This window comes from Saimiri boliviensis, chromosome 20, assembly GCF_048565385.1.
Source record: "Saimiri boliviensis isolate mSaiBol1 chromosome 20, mSaiBol1.pri, whole genome shotgun sequence".
Lineage (NCBI taxonomy): Eukaryota > Metazoa > Chordata > Mammalia > Primates > Cebidae > Saimiri > Saimiri boliviensis.
Window position 1 is genome coordinate 18193161 of NC_133468.1, and position 19946 is coordinate 18213106.

General features: G+C 32.6%; 1 protein-coding gene and 1 non-coding gene across 9 annotated transcripts in view; one reads left to right on the plus strand and one right to left on the minus strand.

Moving 5' to 3' along the window:
• The window catches only part of TENM2 (teneurin transmembrane protein 2), a 3817113-nt gene that overhangs the window by 3198130 nt on the left and 599037 nt on the right, over window positions 1–19946 (minus strand). The gene's annotated exons all lie outside the window — the stretch shown is intronic.
• Window positions 12965–13071, plus strand: LOC120360427 (U6 spliceosomal RNA). Its single transcript, XR_005576927.1, has one exon. It is a non-coding gene; the product is annotated as a U6 spliceosomal RNA (small nuclear RNA).

The following is a 19946-nucleotide window of genomic DNA, read 5'->3' on the forward strand; positions in this document are numbered from 1 at the left end:
GGCCCCCATTCCATACTATAGAGCTACAAATATAATTATTACTATCATAATTTAAATAATTCTTATAATAATTATTAGTAAAGGATCAAAAGTTAAATTTCACTTGCTTTGCTTCCTGAATCAATAAGTAGGATTTCAATAGGAATAAGATCTGAGTGCACATAACTATCAAAATCATAGAAAGCTAATTATCGAATACAAAGATGATGATGGGGGAGGGAAAACTTTTCCTCACTAAAGCAATTAAAAATGCATCATTTCTTATATTTCACAAAAATGGGCAGATTTTTTAAAAAGTGATAGATTTAAAATTTTAGCCTTATTGAGTTGTTTCTAATATATATTGTACACGGAGCAGATAAAAATAAACACAATAATAACATGGATAGGAAGTTCAGCTCTCTATGTATTGAAACACCACAGACAAACAATCTTAGAGCTGTTTCTTTTCATTGCAATCAAACTAGCCACATTGAAAAATATGGTTGAAAGACTGTCCTGGGTCTTGTCTTTTCTACTTTTCGGCCAATTCTATTATTGTAACAAATACAAGTTTGATATGTATCACCCAGGCAGAAATATATATACACACTTAAACACACATACTCATGTTGGTAAATACACAAATAAGTATGCATGCCTTTAGCTATTTATATATTATAGTTATTATTTTCAAAGTGAAGACTGATTGCTCAAAAAATTATCTAAACTGAAAGTTATAATTTAAAGCTATCAAAATGAAGAGAACATGGAGGTTGGATTGATTACAAAATTAATCTTCTGCCTCTGAAAGAATAACAGGTTGACATTTTAAAAACTCATTTTGAGGGAAAAAGAACAGATTGAGAAAATCTCCACATAATCTTTGAAAGGATATCATTTTCAATGAGCATGAATTACTTTTCATTTTATGCAAGTTTTTTTTTTTTTTTTTTTTTTTTTTTAACCACTGCAGTATTTTCTGTTATATTGAGTTATAACACCCTACCCGTGGAAGCAGCTTTTGATTTGATTTTCATTGCCTTGGGCAAGCATGATTGAGGACCCATAAGACTGTGGAAGATGTTGATTGATTCTTTTGATCCTAAGAGATAATAGAAAGTGTTTAAATTGGTTGTGTTAAAATATCTGAGGATGAATTGGGACTTTAGGCAAATTGCACAGATTTTTAATCTTCGATTTGTTCACATTTGTAACATAGGAAACAGAAAAGATTTGTATTTCTTCTTGTCAAATTCCTTTCTGTTTCACATCAATCACTTTTTTTTCCCTCTTCACCTTTTCAGTTCTGATGTAACTTCGTTATTCCTAGAATTAGAGGCCTTTGGGACTTATTTAAATTTAAAACGATAGCAAGGTCACACATAAAGCCAAACCTAAGCCACAGGTAGATTGAAGATCAGGCCTAAATGAAGTTTTTTTCAAAAGTTCGTGACAAAATGAAAAGTGAAATTTTATGTTTCTCTTTGGGAGTCAAAAGTGTTAACCAATACATCACTGCCTTGGGCAGTATGGCAAAACTTCTCCACAGAACTGTGGGGACATTTTGCTGTCTGAGTTTCTCACTTAGCTGAATAGTTGGGAGATTTGTCAAATAATTTGTTGATAAGTAATGAACTAATGTTTATAAATTAATTTTTTTATCATATAAGCTAGAGAAGATGTAGGGTTATAATAATAAAAAATCTTACCCCAGATTAATGACAACGATACAAAAGGACCTCATTGAAGACTAAGAAGGCATTATTGGATTCTATAATTGAGGTTTTATTTTTCCTTTGACTTCCCTGCATACATTTTAAGATTCTATTAAAATTTAGAGGAATCACTACTCATTTCTACACAGGAATATTTTAGTGATGGAAAATCTATTAGTGTTGGGAAAGAATGGGTTCTTCATTTGTGTTTTCATAGCATTTTCCATAAGATTGAAAAACTGTCAGTTGATTGGCTCAGAGAAAGGAAGAACGCAAAGAGGCTAGTGGATATTACTAGGAGGATGCTGGGGCCAACAACAGATCAGGGGATAACAGTAAGGTTATCCTCAATCACAATCAGATTTTAAGGTCTCTCTTTATTCTTATTTATTCTGTATTACATGTATGAAAATGAGAAAACACTACTTTAGTGAGAAATGAATACATTTTGAAGATAAGCAAAACAGGTTTGAATTTCAGTTTAGATTTCCTGACTGTATGAACTTGAGCAAAGTACACAGCTCTCTGAGCCTTTGGTTTATGTGTAAACTGGAGAGTTTACTTTTTGTGAATTTTATAATCTTATTTTTGATCTTATTTTTGTAAAGTTAATATTTTTTGAATTTATGAATTATTACATCAGAAATAATTCATAAAATTTAATAATTCATAAAATTTCCCAAGACAGACAGACACTGTGTATACCCCTATATGGTACATTGTAGCATCAAGCACTTTCTTAGGCATGCTCATAAATATTAACTCATTTAAACTCTTCAATAATTCCATGAGATAATTATCATTATTCTCCCACTTTATGATAGAGAAAACGAGATAGAGAAAGATTAAATGAATTGCACAAGATCACATGCAAAAAGATAATTCCAGGAATGGACCAATATATTCATATTATTAAACATTTAGCTGTACTACCACACTGTTCAACAAATAGTTCCCAAGCGCTAAGCCCTCAGTAAGCCTCACACCATGAAGGAGTTATATCAATACGAATCTTTGAATCTTTATAACTGATTAGTACAATTTTGAAATACCTTTTTATCTTTAGTGTACATTGATTTTGTGACACTTCTCCAGGAGATATATTTAAAAGGAAGTTTGATTAGGTCAGTGCAAAAGTAACTGTGTTTTCTGCCATTACTTCTGATGGCAAAAACTGCAATTAATTTTGCAACAACCTAATATTTTGTAATTGAAAATAAATTAGTTATCAGTTAATCTCTCCATCACAGAAAGATTGAAATAAAAACTGTAAGACATAAATCACATCATTTCTGTAGGCCTCACATCCTTGCCCGTAGCATTCCTTCCTATCAAAACCTTTGTGTCTTCTTTTCTTTGCAGCATTATTTAAAGAAGAGCTTTACTTCAGAATTTAGAATTTAAAATATAAAGTTTAGATCCTATCCAAATTTTCTGCATTCACAGTATCAACTTTTCACAAAAAGAATGAAGAAATAGCCCTTTAAAAATACATAAATTCTATGCTGGGCATGGTGGTTCATGCCTGTAATCATAGCAATTTGGGAGGCAGAGGCAGGTAGATTGCCTCAGGTCAGGAGTTCAAGATCAGCCTGGCCAACATGGTGAAACTCTGCCTCTAGTAAAAATACAAAAATTAGCCAGGCATGGTGGTGGGTATCTGTAATCCCAGCTACTCAGGAGGTTGAGGCAGGGGAATAGCTTGAACCTGAGAAGCGGAAGTTGCAATGAGCCAAGACCATGCCGCTGCACTCCAACCTGGGTAACAAGAGCAAGACTCCATCTCAAAAAAAAAAAAAAAAAAAAGAGATATATATATAATTTTTGAATTCTAATTTATTTGTAAATTGTCACATTTTGCACCATTAAACATTTCTTTAATTGATAACAAGTAACTATTGGAAACACAGTGCCTAATATATAATATAGAAAATCTGCATTGAAAAAAATTCAATAAATGATATAAAGACTGATATTAAAATGATGCTCTTTCCACAGGAACTTTGTACATTATAAAATCTTATTTTGTGTGTGTACAGAATAATTTTGTATTCCTTCCACTCTAGGAAATCTCACATTCTAAAGTTTGAGACCTAAAATCTCACATTCTAAAATTGCCTGTTTAATCATCGCATCTAGTAAAAAACATGGCAATACCACTATCTGAACAAATTTCTCTTATGTAGCATGACGTTTACTTTTATGTGTCAACTTGCTGAACCACAAGGTTCCCTGATACTTGATTAAATATTATACTAGGTGTGTCTGTGAGGATGTTTCTGGATGAGCTTAACGTCTAAATCAGTAGGCCGAGTAGAGAAGTCTGCCCTCCCACGAAGTGGGTAGACCTCATTCAATCTGTTGAAGATCTGAATAGAGGAAAACTCTGTGCAAGAGAGAACTCAATCTCTTTGCATGACCGTCTTAGAGTTGAGAGAAAGGTCTTCTCCAGCCTTCAGACTTGAACTGAAACTTAAACCATTGGCTGTCCTCTTTCTCATGTCTTCAGATTGTAGCTCTTGGGATTTCCCAGACTCCATAATCTATGTACCAATAACTTATAACAACTATCTTGGTTGTTTCTCTGCAAAATCTTGACTGATACATGTAGTAAGTTTTACCCTATACCATTGCCTGTAATATTCTAACTTTTATAAAAAGTTTATATTTTGTTTATAATTTTATTTCTTTTTATTGCTTAACATATTTCTGTGAGTCAATGCAGTTTTCCTAAACATGATATTCTCATGACCTAAGTGTAATAATTTAGGTCACATGAGAGTCAATGATAAACACTCTGTTGTGAATGTAAAATTGTATATATATCAAGTAAGGAATATAAGTTTGTCTCTTTTTCCTTATTCTTTATTTTGTAGCCTTCAATTTATTAATTAAGAACATGACATATGGAGTCAGGAGGACTTAAATTCCCATTCCCCCTTCACATTAATGTGTGACCTCTATGGACATGACTCCCTTATCTTAAAATGGTGGTAATAGTATTCATCTCATGTGGTTGTGAGAATACGTGAGATCTTGGAAAGAAAGTTCCTTGTGCCTGGCACATAATAAGCAAACACTCAATGGCAGCTATCCAAATGATGGTTATACAAATTATGTTAAATTAGAAAGCAGAGGTGGATCAATACCTCATTGCAGATTAAGATCATTTTATCTATGTACAGTAGTGGTTTCTTTGTCAAGTCTTTTTCTGTACTAGATGTTTAATGAGACATGGCCATGAGGAACAGATTTTTAGTTGTTTTAGGTTTAATATCTATTATCTGTGAACTTTTGAATAAGTTACTTAACTTCCATGCATCTCATTTAAATGATAATACCTACTTCACCAAACAGTTGTGAAACTCAGATGAGATAATGCATGATGGAGTATTTAGAGCAGCAAACTATTATAACCTTCATTATTATAAATCTTCTTTGTGAAAGATGACCTATAATATTCATTTAAAGAATAATGACAATTTTTTCTTGTCCATTATGTCTCATGCAGAAGTAACAAGTTGTGGAATTCTTACTTCAAATTGCTGGTGTATTTTCTTTTTTTTTTTTTTTTTTCTGTATATTTAACCTTTACTCTAGTTTCATTTATGTAAATTATCATGATCATTGCATAGTGTATGTGTGCTAAAGTACACATAGAAATTAGTTATTTCTTTATATAAAGAAAAATTCCATAGCAATTCATTTTGAAACTATTTTCATCAAACACATTGCATTCCTTTATTTCTAATGACAAAAATCATTGGTCTATTGAATTGTAAATTTCTTAATAAATAAGATCTGTTTTTTTCTAAGTGTAAAAATAATATGACATTGGGAAAAATCCAAAATTTGAAGTCTGGCAATTATCCCAACCTGAAACTATTTCAAACCGTTGAAATTCCATTCAGGTCCTTCACACGAAGTAAGAAATTCAGTGTTTGACTTGCCACATATTTCTTTTATAATCTTCAGTTTCTGCCTTAGTTTAGTATGTACAATATGTCTGACTTAGAATGTCTGCCTTAGGATGTCTTTTCATTTAAAATGCATTCCTTAAGAATAAGAGACTTCTAGAGAGTGAACCTCAGTAGAATATATAAAATGGTTTTAAAAAATAAAATAACTATTTCTATAAATGTTGGGGGAAACAGAAGTAACATTTCAGGTTATTCCAAAAAAAATACATATATAAATGTTTATTTTTTAACTCTGTAACTATAAAAATAAATACTTATTGAAGTTTCTAAAGTAGATATATCAGAAATCATAATATTTGCTCCAGATTTTGCTATCTAGCCCAAACATGCACAAATTCAGACAACATAAAGTCATTCTGGAATTACGGTGTTATCATGACATATATTCTTGCATTTTTCATGACATTCAGGTAAGAATTTGAGGAGTTAAAAATATATATATACATATTATATTTGTAACAAAATGATAATGTACTTGAATTTTCATGTCACTGCTAGTCTAAACTATGAAATATTACAATAGTTCAATCATAAATATTATGCAATTATCTATAGATTATTGCATGACTTACTTCATTTTCCTCTTTAAATTGGTAAATATATATTCAGTTTAAAGATATAAAAAAGGTAATGATAATAAATATTAGCATGCTCTTCTTAAATATCTATATTATGCTTGCATTTTATGCTGCCTTTGCTTGAGTAATTCTCAAATAAAATTTCCCAAACTGTATTCCTACTGTTATTATTACACATTTTTATCTAAATGTCTCCTTTTGTCTATGCTTTATTTGAATGTTGGCCTCATTTTGTCAAAAACACATCAACAAGAGAGTTTGAGGAAGGACACATATTTATAACTAATGTAAAATTCAACTTATTATCCAAGATTATCCATTATTATTTTGTATTATTTACTATTCTAGAATTTCAAATATGACTACTTGGAATATTTTTAGGGTAGTATTATTAAAATATTCACAGAATTTTTTTATGTTAGCTTTATTTAAAATGTAGTTTTATAGACTGAACATTTTAACATGGATCAAGTATATTTTGCCTAGATATTTAGATGCACATGCTCATTATCTAAGAAACACGCTCATTTCATTTCAAAAGATTTATAATACTTAGAAACATAATGCTTTTGTTCTGTTTTAACGATTTCCATGAAAAATCATCATGATTATAGCAATGATGCATTAACGTAGAAACCCTAATGTTAACCTTCATATAAAAATAAATTTATCTGATGCTTTTGGAAAATATAGTATCAAGCACGCTAGTGAGGAATCTCGCCTTAAGGTTAGTTAGAGCTGTTTCTTTTTTCTTTGTTTTTTGCATTCAAGAAAGAACCAAGCCATTTTACAAGGGTTTTAAATATCTCCAATGTTTAAGGTTTTTTTACTCCTTTTCAAGAAACTCTTCTGGGCTCACAGTGAATACACAAGAAACATTTGGAGTCATGCAGGAGGTTAATACGAATATCCAGATGTCTATAACACAGGCCATGTACTATGTCTCCAGTATATTAAAAGGAGTTTTGGAGTTTAAAGGTAGGGCAGATTTTGTAAAGCTCAAGGAGGAGGTGTCATTTGAAATGGGCTTTGAAATGTAAATATCTGACTTGTGAAGATGGTGGGAAAAAAAGTGGCCAAAAGCAAGATGATCAGAGAAAAGTCACTTCTTTTATAGAGCGATGACAAATAAGCTGATGATAGCTGTGAACCAGGTTCATTTGTTCTTGCATACCAAGGTTATGCTTGCACTGATATCCGTAGTTCAGGAATTCTCAACTCTGTGTGTGTGGGAGCAGAGAGCTTTGTGTGTGTGTGTGTGTGTGTGTGTGTGTGTGTGTGTGTGTGTGTTGGAGCAGACAAGATGAACAATTACTGTATGCACAAAGCAATCCATATGTTCTGATCAAAAAATAAAAAATAAAATAAAATAAAAAATCCAAGGAAGTAAGACGAATATTGCTACAGATTATAATATAGGTGCAATTTTTGAATTTTACTTGTGTTTTGGTTACTGCCTGTCTTTTCTTCCTTTCCTTTCTACTCAAGAAAAGCACGTTGGAAAGCAAGGGATCAAGTGTAATATGATGTGCACACTTAATTAATTTTTAAAAAAGCAAATTATTCACAACTTTTAGACTTCAATTGTAATTGTTAACTTACCATCAAAGATATACTTCATGATTGGTTATGATATGCCAGAAGAGTCTGACACAGTCTGGGAAGCAGAGACAATAGGGAGAGAATTGGAGATTTTCTTGTTTTTAAGATAAAGTGATAGAATGGAAATTGTGCTTTAAATATACTATTCTGATTTATAGAAGGGATCTGACTGGAGGTGTTTGGTCCTCTAGAGAGAGAGGCTGAGAAACAGAATCAGGCTAGAGGCTGTGGATATAGAAAGGAAGGAATGTCACTTAAAAATGGAAACTATAGGAGTAGCCCATTAATGACAGATAAGAATCCAAGAACATTCTTTAGGTACGTTACTGACAACTTAATAGTCAATAGAAATAAGGCACTTAGAAGTAGTAGACTCAGATGGCCAGTGACCAGAATAACACTGAGTTTTGCATCTGGGGAGAGGCATGGCTATTTACACTAGAAAGGTAATAGTTATGGAGATAGACAAAAGGAATAGCAGATAATAAGAAAAATAAGGCTGATAACTAATCACTAGTCTATTTAGAACAAAGAGAAAGAAGACTGAAAATACAATGAAAGAACATTTGGGAAGAAGAAAACATGCATTATATGGTTCAAAATAATCTAAGGTAAAAACAAATTTAAAACAGAAGAAGGAGAAAACCTTGTAAAACCTGCAGAAATTGTAGATTGTAAAAAGAGAAAAAGCCACTGATCAATTAGGTACTTATGGCAACATTTGGAAAAGCTGATAGCAAATAATAATTGAGCATTTGCTATGTGCTAGGGTCTGAGGTTATTAAGATTAGGGAAAATAAAGAAAATATAATAAACACAAATGATTATTGAACCCACAATTTTTTAAACCTTACTGGAGATAATAATAAAGAAGCAAGCATTAAGAAGTAATTATAAGTCAAAGATATCAAAGAAATGTGTACATATTAAGTGTAGGAAAGAAAGAAATAGATTTATAGCTTAAGATATCTTTATCTGTGCATATGTATAATTACATGAAAAATTATTTAGCTTTTATCTTAACCAAAACCCATTATCTAGTTGATAATTATCTTATTTGCTCGGATATATTACCTGTGTGGCATGGAATCAGGACAACTACATAATTTCTAGAGACCCCATTTAAAAATAACTAGGAATTTCAAGACATTAACAGTAGAGCATTAAACCGAGTGTGGGGTTTGCTATGGTCTGAATGTTTGTGTATGCTGCCAAACTCACATATTAAAATCCTACCACACCAGTGATAGTATTAGGAGTTAGGACTTTTGGGGAGGTGATTAGATCATGATGGTAGATCCCTCATGATTGGGATCAGTGTTCTTTATTTTATTTATTTATTTATTTTTTTGAGACGGAGTTTCGCTCTTGTTACCCAGGCTGGAGTGCAATGGCGCGATCTCGGCTCACCGCAACCTCCTCCTCCTGGGTTCAGGCAATTCTCCTGCCTCAGCCTCCTGAGTAGCTGGGATTATAGGCACACGCCACCATGCCCAGCTAATTTTTTGTATTTTTAGTAGAGACGGGGTTTCACCATGTTGACCAGGTTGGTCTCGATCTCTCGACCTCGTGATTCACCCGCCTCGGCCTCCCAAAGTGCTGGGATTACAGGCTTGAGCCACCGCGCCCGGCGGGGATCAGTGTTCTTAATCTGGTACTTGCACTCCATACCAAGGCTGGAGTGCCATGATATGATCTCGGTCACTGCAACCTCCACCTCCTGAGTTCAATCAATTCTCCTGCCTCAGTCTCCCAAGTAGCTGGGAACTACAGGTGCCCGCCACCATGCCCAGCTAATTTTCATATTTTTAGTAAAGACAGGCTTTCATCATGTTGACCCGGATGGTGTCTATCTCTGACTTGTGACCATCAATTTTCTAACTGCCATCTTCTCTTGCCTAGATCGCTGCAGTTGCTGCTTGGCTAAGCTTGTTGCTTCTAGACTTAGTCTCCTCAACCTATTCTCAACTAAGTAGCCAGAATGATTCTCTTAAAACTTTGTGCAGATGAAACCACTCCTCCAAGCTTTGACATGGCTCCCATTTATCTTGAAGTTTAAAAAATCCATAAAATGTCTGGCAATACCCTATGAGATTCTGACCTCTTGCTATGTTCTTATATTTTCTCCTACTAATTTTCATTTATTCCTACTCCTGTCTACTCTTCCTAAGTTCCTTCCCTGCTAAGAAACATTCTCTCAGAATATCTGCCCAAATGCTTCCTCACATCTTTCAAATCCTGTCAAATCTCACCTTTTCAATAAGGCTTGTCCTGACATTCTCATTTGAAATTGAAACAACTCTTTGGACTTACTCTCCCCGTTGCCTCAGTCGCCCTTACTCTGCTCTATTTTTTTTTTTTTCTGTATTTTTTCACAGCCCTCTTTGTTTTGTAAAATTTCACATAATCTATAAGGCTTGCTTTTTGTCTCTCTTCCTGTACTAAAATAAAAACTCCACTAGGACAGAGATTTTTGTTTTGCTTCATTCTGCATCTGAAGCATCTACAAGTACAGCCTCTGGTATATACCTAGTGCTCAAAAAACAGTTGTTGAAAAAAGATATAATAAAGTAAGCGAATACATGAAAGGAACTATATGCTAACTATGCAGCTTAGTATCCTATGGAAATATTATAAACTGAGCAACTGGAAAGAAATAAACTCTATAGCTCTATGAAGACCTGATAAGCACAGGTTACAACTACAGATATACTATTGTACTGTTATTTATAGTGATGGTAGTCATAAAATGTACACTTATTTGGGGATATCAAATTAATTCAGTTATATATTAAATGTTTCTCACTCTATCCTTTTGTTTTCAATAACTTAAATATCAATAAATGTATTTCCTTATGGGTATTATTGCTAACATTTAAATTTCTGACCTCCAAAACAGCAGGAATTGATTAACATTTAACAACATGGAAATGTGAAGAAATGAGAAAATTAATTATTGCACCTCATAACTCAGAGCGTATGGCTCAGTTTTAATGCATCATGTAAAGGCTTTAGACTTCAGAGAATCTATTTAAAATTTGTATTCTTACACACTGGAATGGTAAATAAGGGAAAAAGACAAAAAGAACTCAATTCAATATCTTTCAAAGACCCAGTCACTATTGAAGTTTAATGCAAATAAATAATCAGAAAAAAATGGCATAATCTTTAATCATCCTCATTAAGGCAACAACAACAGAAGTCAAGCAAATATTGTTTAAATGGCATATTTGCCTAATTTCCTATCATCCACTTTATACTCTAGTATAAAGGAGAGAATTTGGGCTTCAAGTAGAATGAGAAACAGCATCATTTAAAGGTTTAGACAATGTAGAGTTAGAGATGCTATTACTGGAATTATTCTTTTAAAAACGCAACTCTGATTGTGCCACTATTTGCTTAAAATCTGCAATGGGTCCTCTTTGTGATCACAATCAAAGCCAAAGTCATCACAATGCTCACGGCTCTATAAATTTGGGTCTTCTTACCTGTGACCTAATTTCTACCATGTTTCTCATCTTTATCTCCTCCCATCACCTTGACCTTGTTGCTGCTCCTCCATCATTTCAGCTACTTTATAAAACACAACCATATATTATGGTTGTGTTTTCTCTTCTGGAATATACTTCCCCTCAACATCTGCATGGCAACTCCATTAATTCCTCTGATGCATGCCCCATTTCCAGTGATCACCTTCTTCATGAGGCCATGAATACACAAACACATAAACATGTATTTAATATTAGATGTCTTTGTGCTTAATGATAAATGCTAGATGCATTCCCAGTAAAGAAAAAAACAAAAATGTTCACCATTGCCAAAATTACTACAAATTATTGTGGAAATACCAGCCAATTCAATTATGTGCACACATGCATGCACATACACACACACAAACACATCCGTGTATGTAATTATTGCTATTTGAAGATATTTATTTAAAAATATATCAATATCATTCTAGAAAGAGAACCTTTTAAAATTAATTCAGCAAGCATCCGAAATTTTTCTAAATTTTTGCTAGTACTTTAAAAAACTTGTAATGAATGCTAATAAATATACTTCAGAAATTGACAAGATTTATGTAAAGAAAACAAGAAATCTCTAGAGAACATAAAGTAAAACTCAAACACATTAAAAGACTATTATAAAATAATAAGAGACTCAATCATATAAAAAAGTCAGTTTTCTTAAAGCTAAGCCATTATAGAAATCTAATAATATCTTAGTCAAAATCTCGTATCACAAAATAATCTTACAGCTGCTGTAAAAGAATATATAAGAATTGTCATAAAAATATACAAAAAACAGAGTAATTATTATGTTCTTTCCCTACCAAATACTAAAATAGATTATAAAACTGCAAGATTAAACATTTTATGACACTAAGTTTTTCTTTTAATTCTGTAAATTAGATTACTCGCCCACCTACTGAAGTCTTTATTATATACATTTATGAGTTTTTGTTAGTTAATTAAGTGGAGTCTTCTAAGTGTAGAGTCATACTATCTTCAAAGAACAATTTAGATTTTTTATCCAATTTTTATGTCTTATTTTTTCCTCTTGTCAAAATGCACTAGTTAATATTTTCAAAATTATTTAGTTATAATGGTAAAAATTAAAATTCTATGTCTTGTTGCTAAATTGTGAGAATGCTTTCTATGTTTCTTCATTAATTATTGAATAATTGCTTGGTTTGTGTTCAAAAAGATAAATTTATCTATATGTCTATATATCCTTAATATTGTAGTATTTTTTTGTAAGAAAAGATGTGAATTCTCTTATATTTTCAGCATTAATAGAATAAAAAAAATTATCTTTTTGTCTTGCTATTGTTCTTATAAAATTTCCCATATTTGCATTCCAGGAAAGCACCCTAGTTGATTGTTGCCTATGATTATTCCAATGACATTATAATTTACTTGCAATTTTTCTAGGGATAGGGGATAGCAATGGTATCCAGATGTGAGATCTATCCTAACTGGTTGCTATGTCTTATTTCTACTGGATTTGGTATCAATTGTTTTATCAACAATTATTTAGATGCTTTTAGAAAATATTGCCTGGAGCTTTCAAATTTTAAAGTTTTGACAAAATTAACATTCAAGTGCTCACTTTGGCACTACATATACTAAAATTGGAACAAGACAGAAATGATAAGCATGGCCCTGATACAAGAATAACCCACAAATTCATGATAACACACAAATTCTGTATTTTTCCAACACTGAAATTCAGGAAATCATTCCCGAGACACATAGTCATCAGATTCTCCAAGGCCAAATGAAAGAAAAAATATTAATGGTAGCTAAGGAAAAGGTCAGGTTAAAGGGAAAGGAAGCCCTTCAGACTAACAGCAGTCTCTTAGCAGAAACCTTACAAGCCATAAGAGACTGGGAGCCAGTATTCAACATTCTTAAACAAAAGAAATTCAAATGCAGAATTTCATTTTTGGATAAACTATACTTCATAAGTGAAGAAGAAATAAGTTCCTTTCCAGACAAGCAAAAGCTGAGAGAATTTGTCACTATCAGACCTATCTTAAAAGAGCTACTGAAGGAAGCACTAAATACAGAAAAGACCATTACCAGCCACTACAAAAAAACATGTATGTATGCAAAGCACTGACACTACAAAGCAATCAAATAAATAAGCTAACAGCATAATGACATGATCAAATCCACACATATCAATACTAACCTTGAATGTAAATGGGCTAAATGCCCCAATTAAAAGGTATGCAGTGGCAAGCTGGATAAAGAATCAAGACCCATTGGTATACTGTCTTTAAGAGACTCATCTCAGATGCAATGACACCCGTAAACTCAAAGTAAAGGAATTGAGAAAAATCTACCAAGCAAATGGAAATTGGGGTTGCAATTTCAATGGCAAATAATACAATTATGTGAAAATTGAATAACCTGCTTCTGAATGACTTTTGGATAAATAAGGAAATTAAGGCAGAAATCAAGAAGTTCTTTGAAACTAATGAGAACAAAGATACAACGTATCAGAATCTTTGGGACACATCTAAGGCAGTATCAAGAGGGAAATTTATAACACTAAATTTAGACCTCAATAGGACAATCTAACATCACAACTAGATGAACTAAAGAACAAAAAGAAAATCAATCCTGAAGCTAGCAGAAGACAAGGTATAAGCAAATTCAGGGCTGAAATGAAGGAGATCAAGAAACCAAAAAAAAAAAAAAAAAAATCAAAAGATAAATCCAGGAGTGATTTTTTTGAAAAAAATTAATAAAAACAGATTGATTGCTAACTAGGCTAATGAAGAAAAATGAGAAGATGCAAATAAGCACAGTTAGAAAAAAAAGGAAATATTACCACTGGCCCCAGAGAAACATAAATAACTATCAGAGAATATTATAAACACTTCTATGCACATAAACTAGAAAATCTAGAAGAAATGGATAAATTTCTGGAAATATACACCCTCCCAAGACTGAACCAGAAGGAAACTGAATCCTTGATTGATAACTACCTCCAAAATTGAATCAGTAATAAATAGCTTACCAAAAACAACAACAAAAATTCCAGGACCAGGTAGATTTATCACCAAATTCTACCAGGTGTACAAAGAAGAGATAGTACTATTCTTACTGATACTATTCCCAAAAATAGAAGAGGAGAGAGTTCCCTTGCCTCATTCTATGACGCCAACATTATTCTGATACCAAAACCTGGCAAAGATACAACCAAAAAGACACCTTTGGACCAAGATCCCTGATGAATATTAATGCAAAAAGCCTCAACAAAATACTGTCAAACGAAGTCCAGCAGCAAACCGAATCCAAGAAGCTTATCCACCACAGTCAAGTAGGCTCTAACCTCAGGAAGCAAAGTTGGTTCAACATAAGCAAATCTACAAAGTGATGCATCACATAAACAGAACTAAAGACAAAAAAACAAAAAACAAAAAAACAAAAACAAAAAACAAAACAAAAAAAAAACATGATCATCTCAATAAATGCAGAAAAGGCATTTGGTAGGATTCAGTACCCCCTCACGTTAAAAACTCAATAAACTGTATTGAGGAACATACTTCAAAATAGCAAGAACCATCTACGACAAATCCGCAGCCTACATTATACTGAATGGGCAAAAGCTGGAGGAATTCCCCTTGAAAACTGGCATAAGACAAGGATGCCTTCTCTCACCACTCCTATTCAACATAATATTGAAAGTCTTGGCCAGAGCAATCAGGCAAGAAAAAGAAATAAAAGACATCCAAATAGGAAGAAAGGAAATCAAACTATCCCTGTTTGCAGATGACATAATACTATATCTAGAAAACCTGATAGTCTCAACCCAAAAACACTTTTCACTGATAAACAACTTCAGTAAAGTCTCAGGATCCAAAATCAATATTCAAAAATTACTAGCATTCTGATACACCAACAATAGTTGAGCTGAGAGCCAAATAAGAATGCAATCCCATTCACAATTGCCACAAAAAAGCATAAAACAGCTAGAAATAAAGCTAACCAGGTAGGTGAGCAATCTCTACAATGAGAATTACAAAACACTCCTCAAATAAATCATAGATGACACAAGCAAATGTAAAAAATGTGCTTATGGATAGAAAGAATCAATATCATTAAAATGGCCATACAGCCCAAAGCAATTTACAGATTCAATGCTATTCTTACTAAACTAGCAATGACATTCTTTACGGAACTAGAAAAACTATTTTAAAATTCATATGGAACTAAAAAATCTCCAATAACCAAAACAATCCTATGCAAAAAGAACAAAACTGGAGGTATCATGCTACCCAACTTCAAACTATACTACAGAACTACAGTAAACAAAACTTCCTGGTATTAGTACAAAAACAGACACATAGCCCAATGTCACAGAGAGCCCAGATAAAAGGCCACACATTTACAACTATCTAATCTTTGACAAACCTGACAAAAGCAAACAATGGCAAAAGGACACCCTGTTCAGTAAGTGGTGCTGGGATAACTAACCAGCCATGTGCAGACGATTGAAACTGGATCCTTTCTTTATATCATATACAAAAATCAACTCAAGATAGATTAAGGACTTAAATGCAAAACCCAAAACTATAAAATCTCTGAAGACAACCTAGGCAATACTATTCTGGATGTAGGAATTGGACAATACTTCATGACAAAGACACCAAAAGCAATTGCAACAAAAGCAAAAATTGACAAATAGGATGTAATTAAACTAAATAGCTTCTGCAGAGAAAAAGAGACTATTGACAGAGTAAACGGACAACCTAAACAATGGGAGATTTTTGCAAATTATGTATTTGACAAAGGTTTGATATTCAGCATCTATAGGAAATGTAAACAAATTTCAAGCAAAAACCAAACAACCCCATTAAAACACAGGCAAAGGACATGAACAGCTAATTTTCTAAGAAGACATACATGTGGCCAACAAGCATATGAAGAAAAAATCTCACCATCACTGATTATTAGAGAAATGCAGATCAAAACCATAATGAAATATCATCTCACACCAATCAGAATAGTTATTATTAAAAAGTCAAAAAATAACAGATGCTGGCATCCTTTATATACCCAAAGGAATATAAAGCATGCTATCATAAAGACACATGCACAGGTATGTTCATTGCAGCACTATTTATAGTAGCAAAGATATGGAATCAACCTAAATGTCCATCAATATTAGACTGGATTTTTTTTAAATGTGTTACATATGTGCTATGGAATACTATGCTGCCATATGAAAGAAAAAGATCACATCCTTTACAGGAACATGGATGGAGGTGTGGGACATTATTTTTAGCAAACTAAAGCAGGAACAGAAAACAAAATACTACATGTTCTTACTCATATTGGGAGTTAAATGATGAGAACACACAGACACATAGAGGGGACCAACACACACTGGGGCCTATTGGAGGGTAGAAGGTGGGAGAGGAGAGAGGAACAGGGAAAATAACTAGTGGCTTAATTCCTGGGTGATGAAATAATCTGTACCACAAACCCTTATGACACACGTTTACCGATATAACAAACCTGCACATTTAACCCAAACTTAAAAGTTAAAAAATAAACAAATTTCCAATTAATTAAGCTTCAGAAACATTTAATGAAGATAAATGGTTGCTGAGGATTTTTTGTTTGTTTGATAACTTTACTCTTTCTTATGCTAATTGTCTTTTTAGATTGTCTTACCTCTGGTAGAAATTTTCATATTCTTTTTCTATAAATTGAAAAATCCAAATTTTGAGATTAATATATAAATTCACATATAATTTTAAACTTCCTTCCTCTAAATGACTATCTCCAAATATCAATGTTTTCATATTTTTGCTTTCTCCTTTTTTCTTAAGATTTTTTATTAGAGGTCAGGCACAGTGGCTCACGCCTTTAATCCCAGCACTTTGGGAGGCCGAGGTGGGTGGATCACGAGGTCAAGTGATCGAGACCATTCTGGTCAACATGGTGAAACTCCAGCTCCACTAAAAATACAAAAATTAGCTGGGCATGGTGGCGCATGCCTGTAGTCCCAGCTACTCAGGAGGCTGAGGCAGGAGAATTGCTTGAACCCAGGAGGCGGAGGTTGTGGTGAGCCGAGATCGCGCGCCATTGCACTCCAGCCTGGGTAACAAGAGCGAAACTCTGTCTCAAAAAAAAAAAAAAAAAAAAAATTATTAGTATTTTAAAAATAACAAACTCATTAATTCTACCTTTTTTGTTAATTCATTATTTACCTTTATCTTTACTAATTCTAACTTATTCTTTTCTTTACTACTTTAATTTAATCCTTAAATCATTTAGTTTGTGTGAAAACCAGGCACAGATCTACCACTTGCAACGTTGTTAGGATGGACAGCTCCTATTCATTGTGAAAGTTTCTATACTATGTTTAAGGTCTAAATTGGAAGAATCCTAAACCTTGCGAGATGACTAGAAACTTTGGACACATGGCATTTGGTGAAATTTTATTACCTGAGATGATCATAATATGGTCACCATGGTTTAAAAATGGAGAGAAGTTTCAAACCGAGTAAGGAAGTGCTTCTTTGACAGTGTAAAACTTCAAACCATACTGACTGCTGAGCTCACTGATTCTGAGTATGCTCCGGTGAGAGAAAGGCAGACTCTAACCAGGCATCAGGTGTTAAATGGAATTCAGCTTAAAGATGCCTTTAGCCGAATTCCATTTAATACCTAGTCTTTACCTTTACTGGTTGAAATCTAATCATCCTCTCAGCTTGCTTGTCACTATGAAATCTCTTGTAATAGTTTCTTTAATTCACTAGTTGGTAGTTATTATTTTCAATTATCCCTCAGTTTTTACTCATTTAGATTTTTTTTTTTTTCTGGCAGAGTCTAAGCTAGTTCACTGAGAAAAAAAATTAACAAAATTCTGATAAGATTCATTTTTAAGAAAAAGAAAGAAAAGGAGAGAAAAAGAAAGAAGGAAAGCAAAGGAAGGACATTAATAAACAATTAGAATATATTAGACTACAGAGAACAAATGTGTAAAATATCTTACTATAAATAACTATTTTGGCAGGTAAATTTCAAAACAAAGAATGTAGGTAGACAAACTTCTGGAAAAATTTACTTTTAAAAAGCAGCTAAAATAGGGATAACCTAGGGCATATTATAAATATTAAGTCAGTTGAATCAATCATCAAACATCTTTACGAGTAAATGCCTGACCCAGGTAGTTTTTAAAAAGTATACCAATATAATTTGATCATTACATGTATTTTTAAGAAAAAAGAAAATGAGAGAATATTCTCAAAATTTTTGAGGCTGATATAAACTTGATGCTACAACTTTACAAGGGTATTAGAAGAAAGAAAAATCATAGACCAAATGAACTTATGAAAGTAAATGCAAGCAGAGGGCTAATAGCTGGCAGGGAAAAGGAGCACTGCTACTTTTAAAATACAAAATTACTATCACAAACTAATTTTCTACATTCAAAACCAATTCTCTGAGTGGATTTCTTGGCAAGAAAGTCTAAGTAGACAGGTGAAATTTCCACAGATTTTGTTTGGTGACATATATGTGCACAGAATTTTAGGTAAATGATGTATGTCTTGACAAAATAGTTATATAGATTACATGCTCCCCACACCCCACCCCACCCACAGGTGCAGGAAATCAGAAGACATCTGAAAAGCCTGTAGCTTTTATGACCAAAGAATGATAGAATTTAAATAAAAATTACTTTCAGAAAACAGAAACTTATTCGCAGGGAGTCTATTGGTAGTAGAATCCAAATTGAACAAGACAGTAATTAGAATGCAGGAATAAGAAAAACTCAATATTCAGGTAAATAGAAGTGGAGAAAGATTCACAGAATTTGAATATCAGAATATGGACATGGCCACAGAGATGCCATTTTTCTGGAGTCTCATGGCAACAGCAAAAGGGGAGCTCTAGTGATATTTCTGTTACTTCCTCTATAAGAACACCTCTTAAAGTATAAAAAATAACATTTAATCTAAACACGAGGAAAGTGAAAAGGTTGCAATTGCATCACACATAAATATATTGTAAGAAAAAAAGAAAAATAATTTGACTAAAGCAATAAAAATTAATTAAGGCATAATTTAAAGAAGAACCATTGAATACATGGAAACTCTAATTTAACATTACAAAATTGGTTAAACAAGCTTTTTAAAAATATATTTAAAATAAAGTGAAAGATGTAAATTAGAGATAAAACGTGTCACAGTAATAAAAGTTTTGAATAATAGTGCAAGTAAATAATAGTAAGGGAACTGATAAAGCTCAAAAAAGTAAAAGAAATACAGATAGATTGGTAGAGAGATAATATTAGAAATAAAGAGAGACATGGCTGAGTATGATGGCTTAACCACGTAATCTGAGAACTTTGGGAGGTCAAGGCAGGAGTATTGCTTGAGCACAGGAGTTCATTAAAAAAACAAATAGTACACATAAATAAGAAACAACACAAATAAGAATAGAAATATTTTAAGTAACAATAGTGAAAGAAAAGGGAGAAATACAAAAACAAACAGAAATAGTAAAATAAAAAAGAATCCAAATATGATCAATTAAGAAAACAAAGAAGGTCCAACG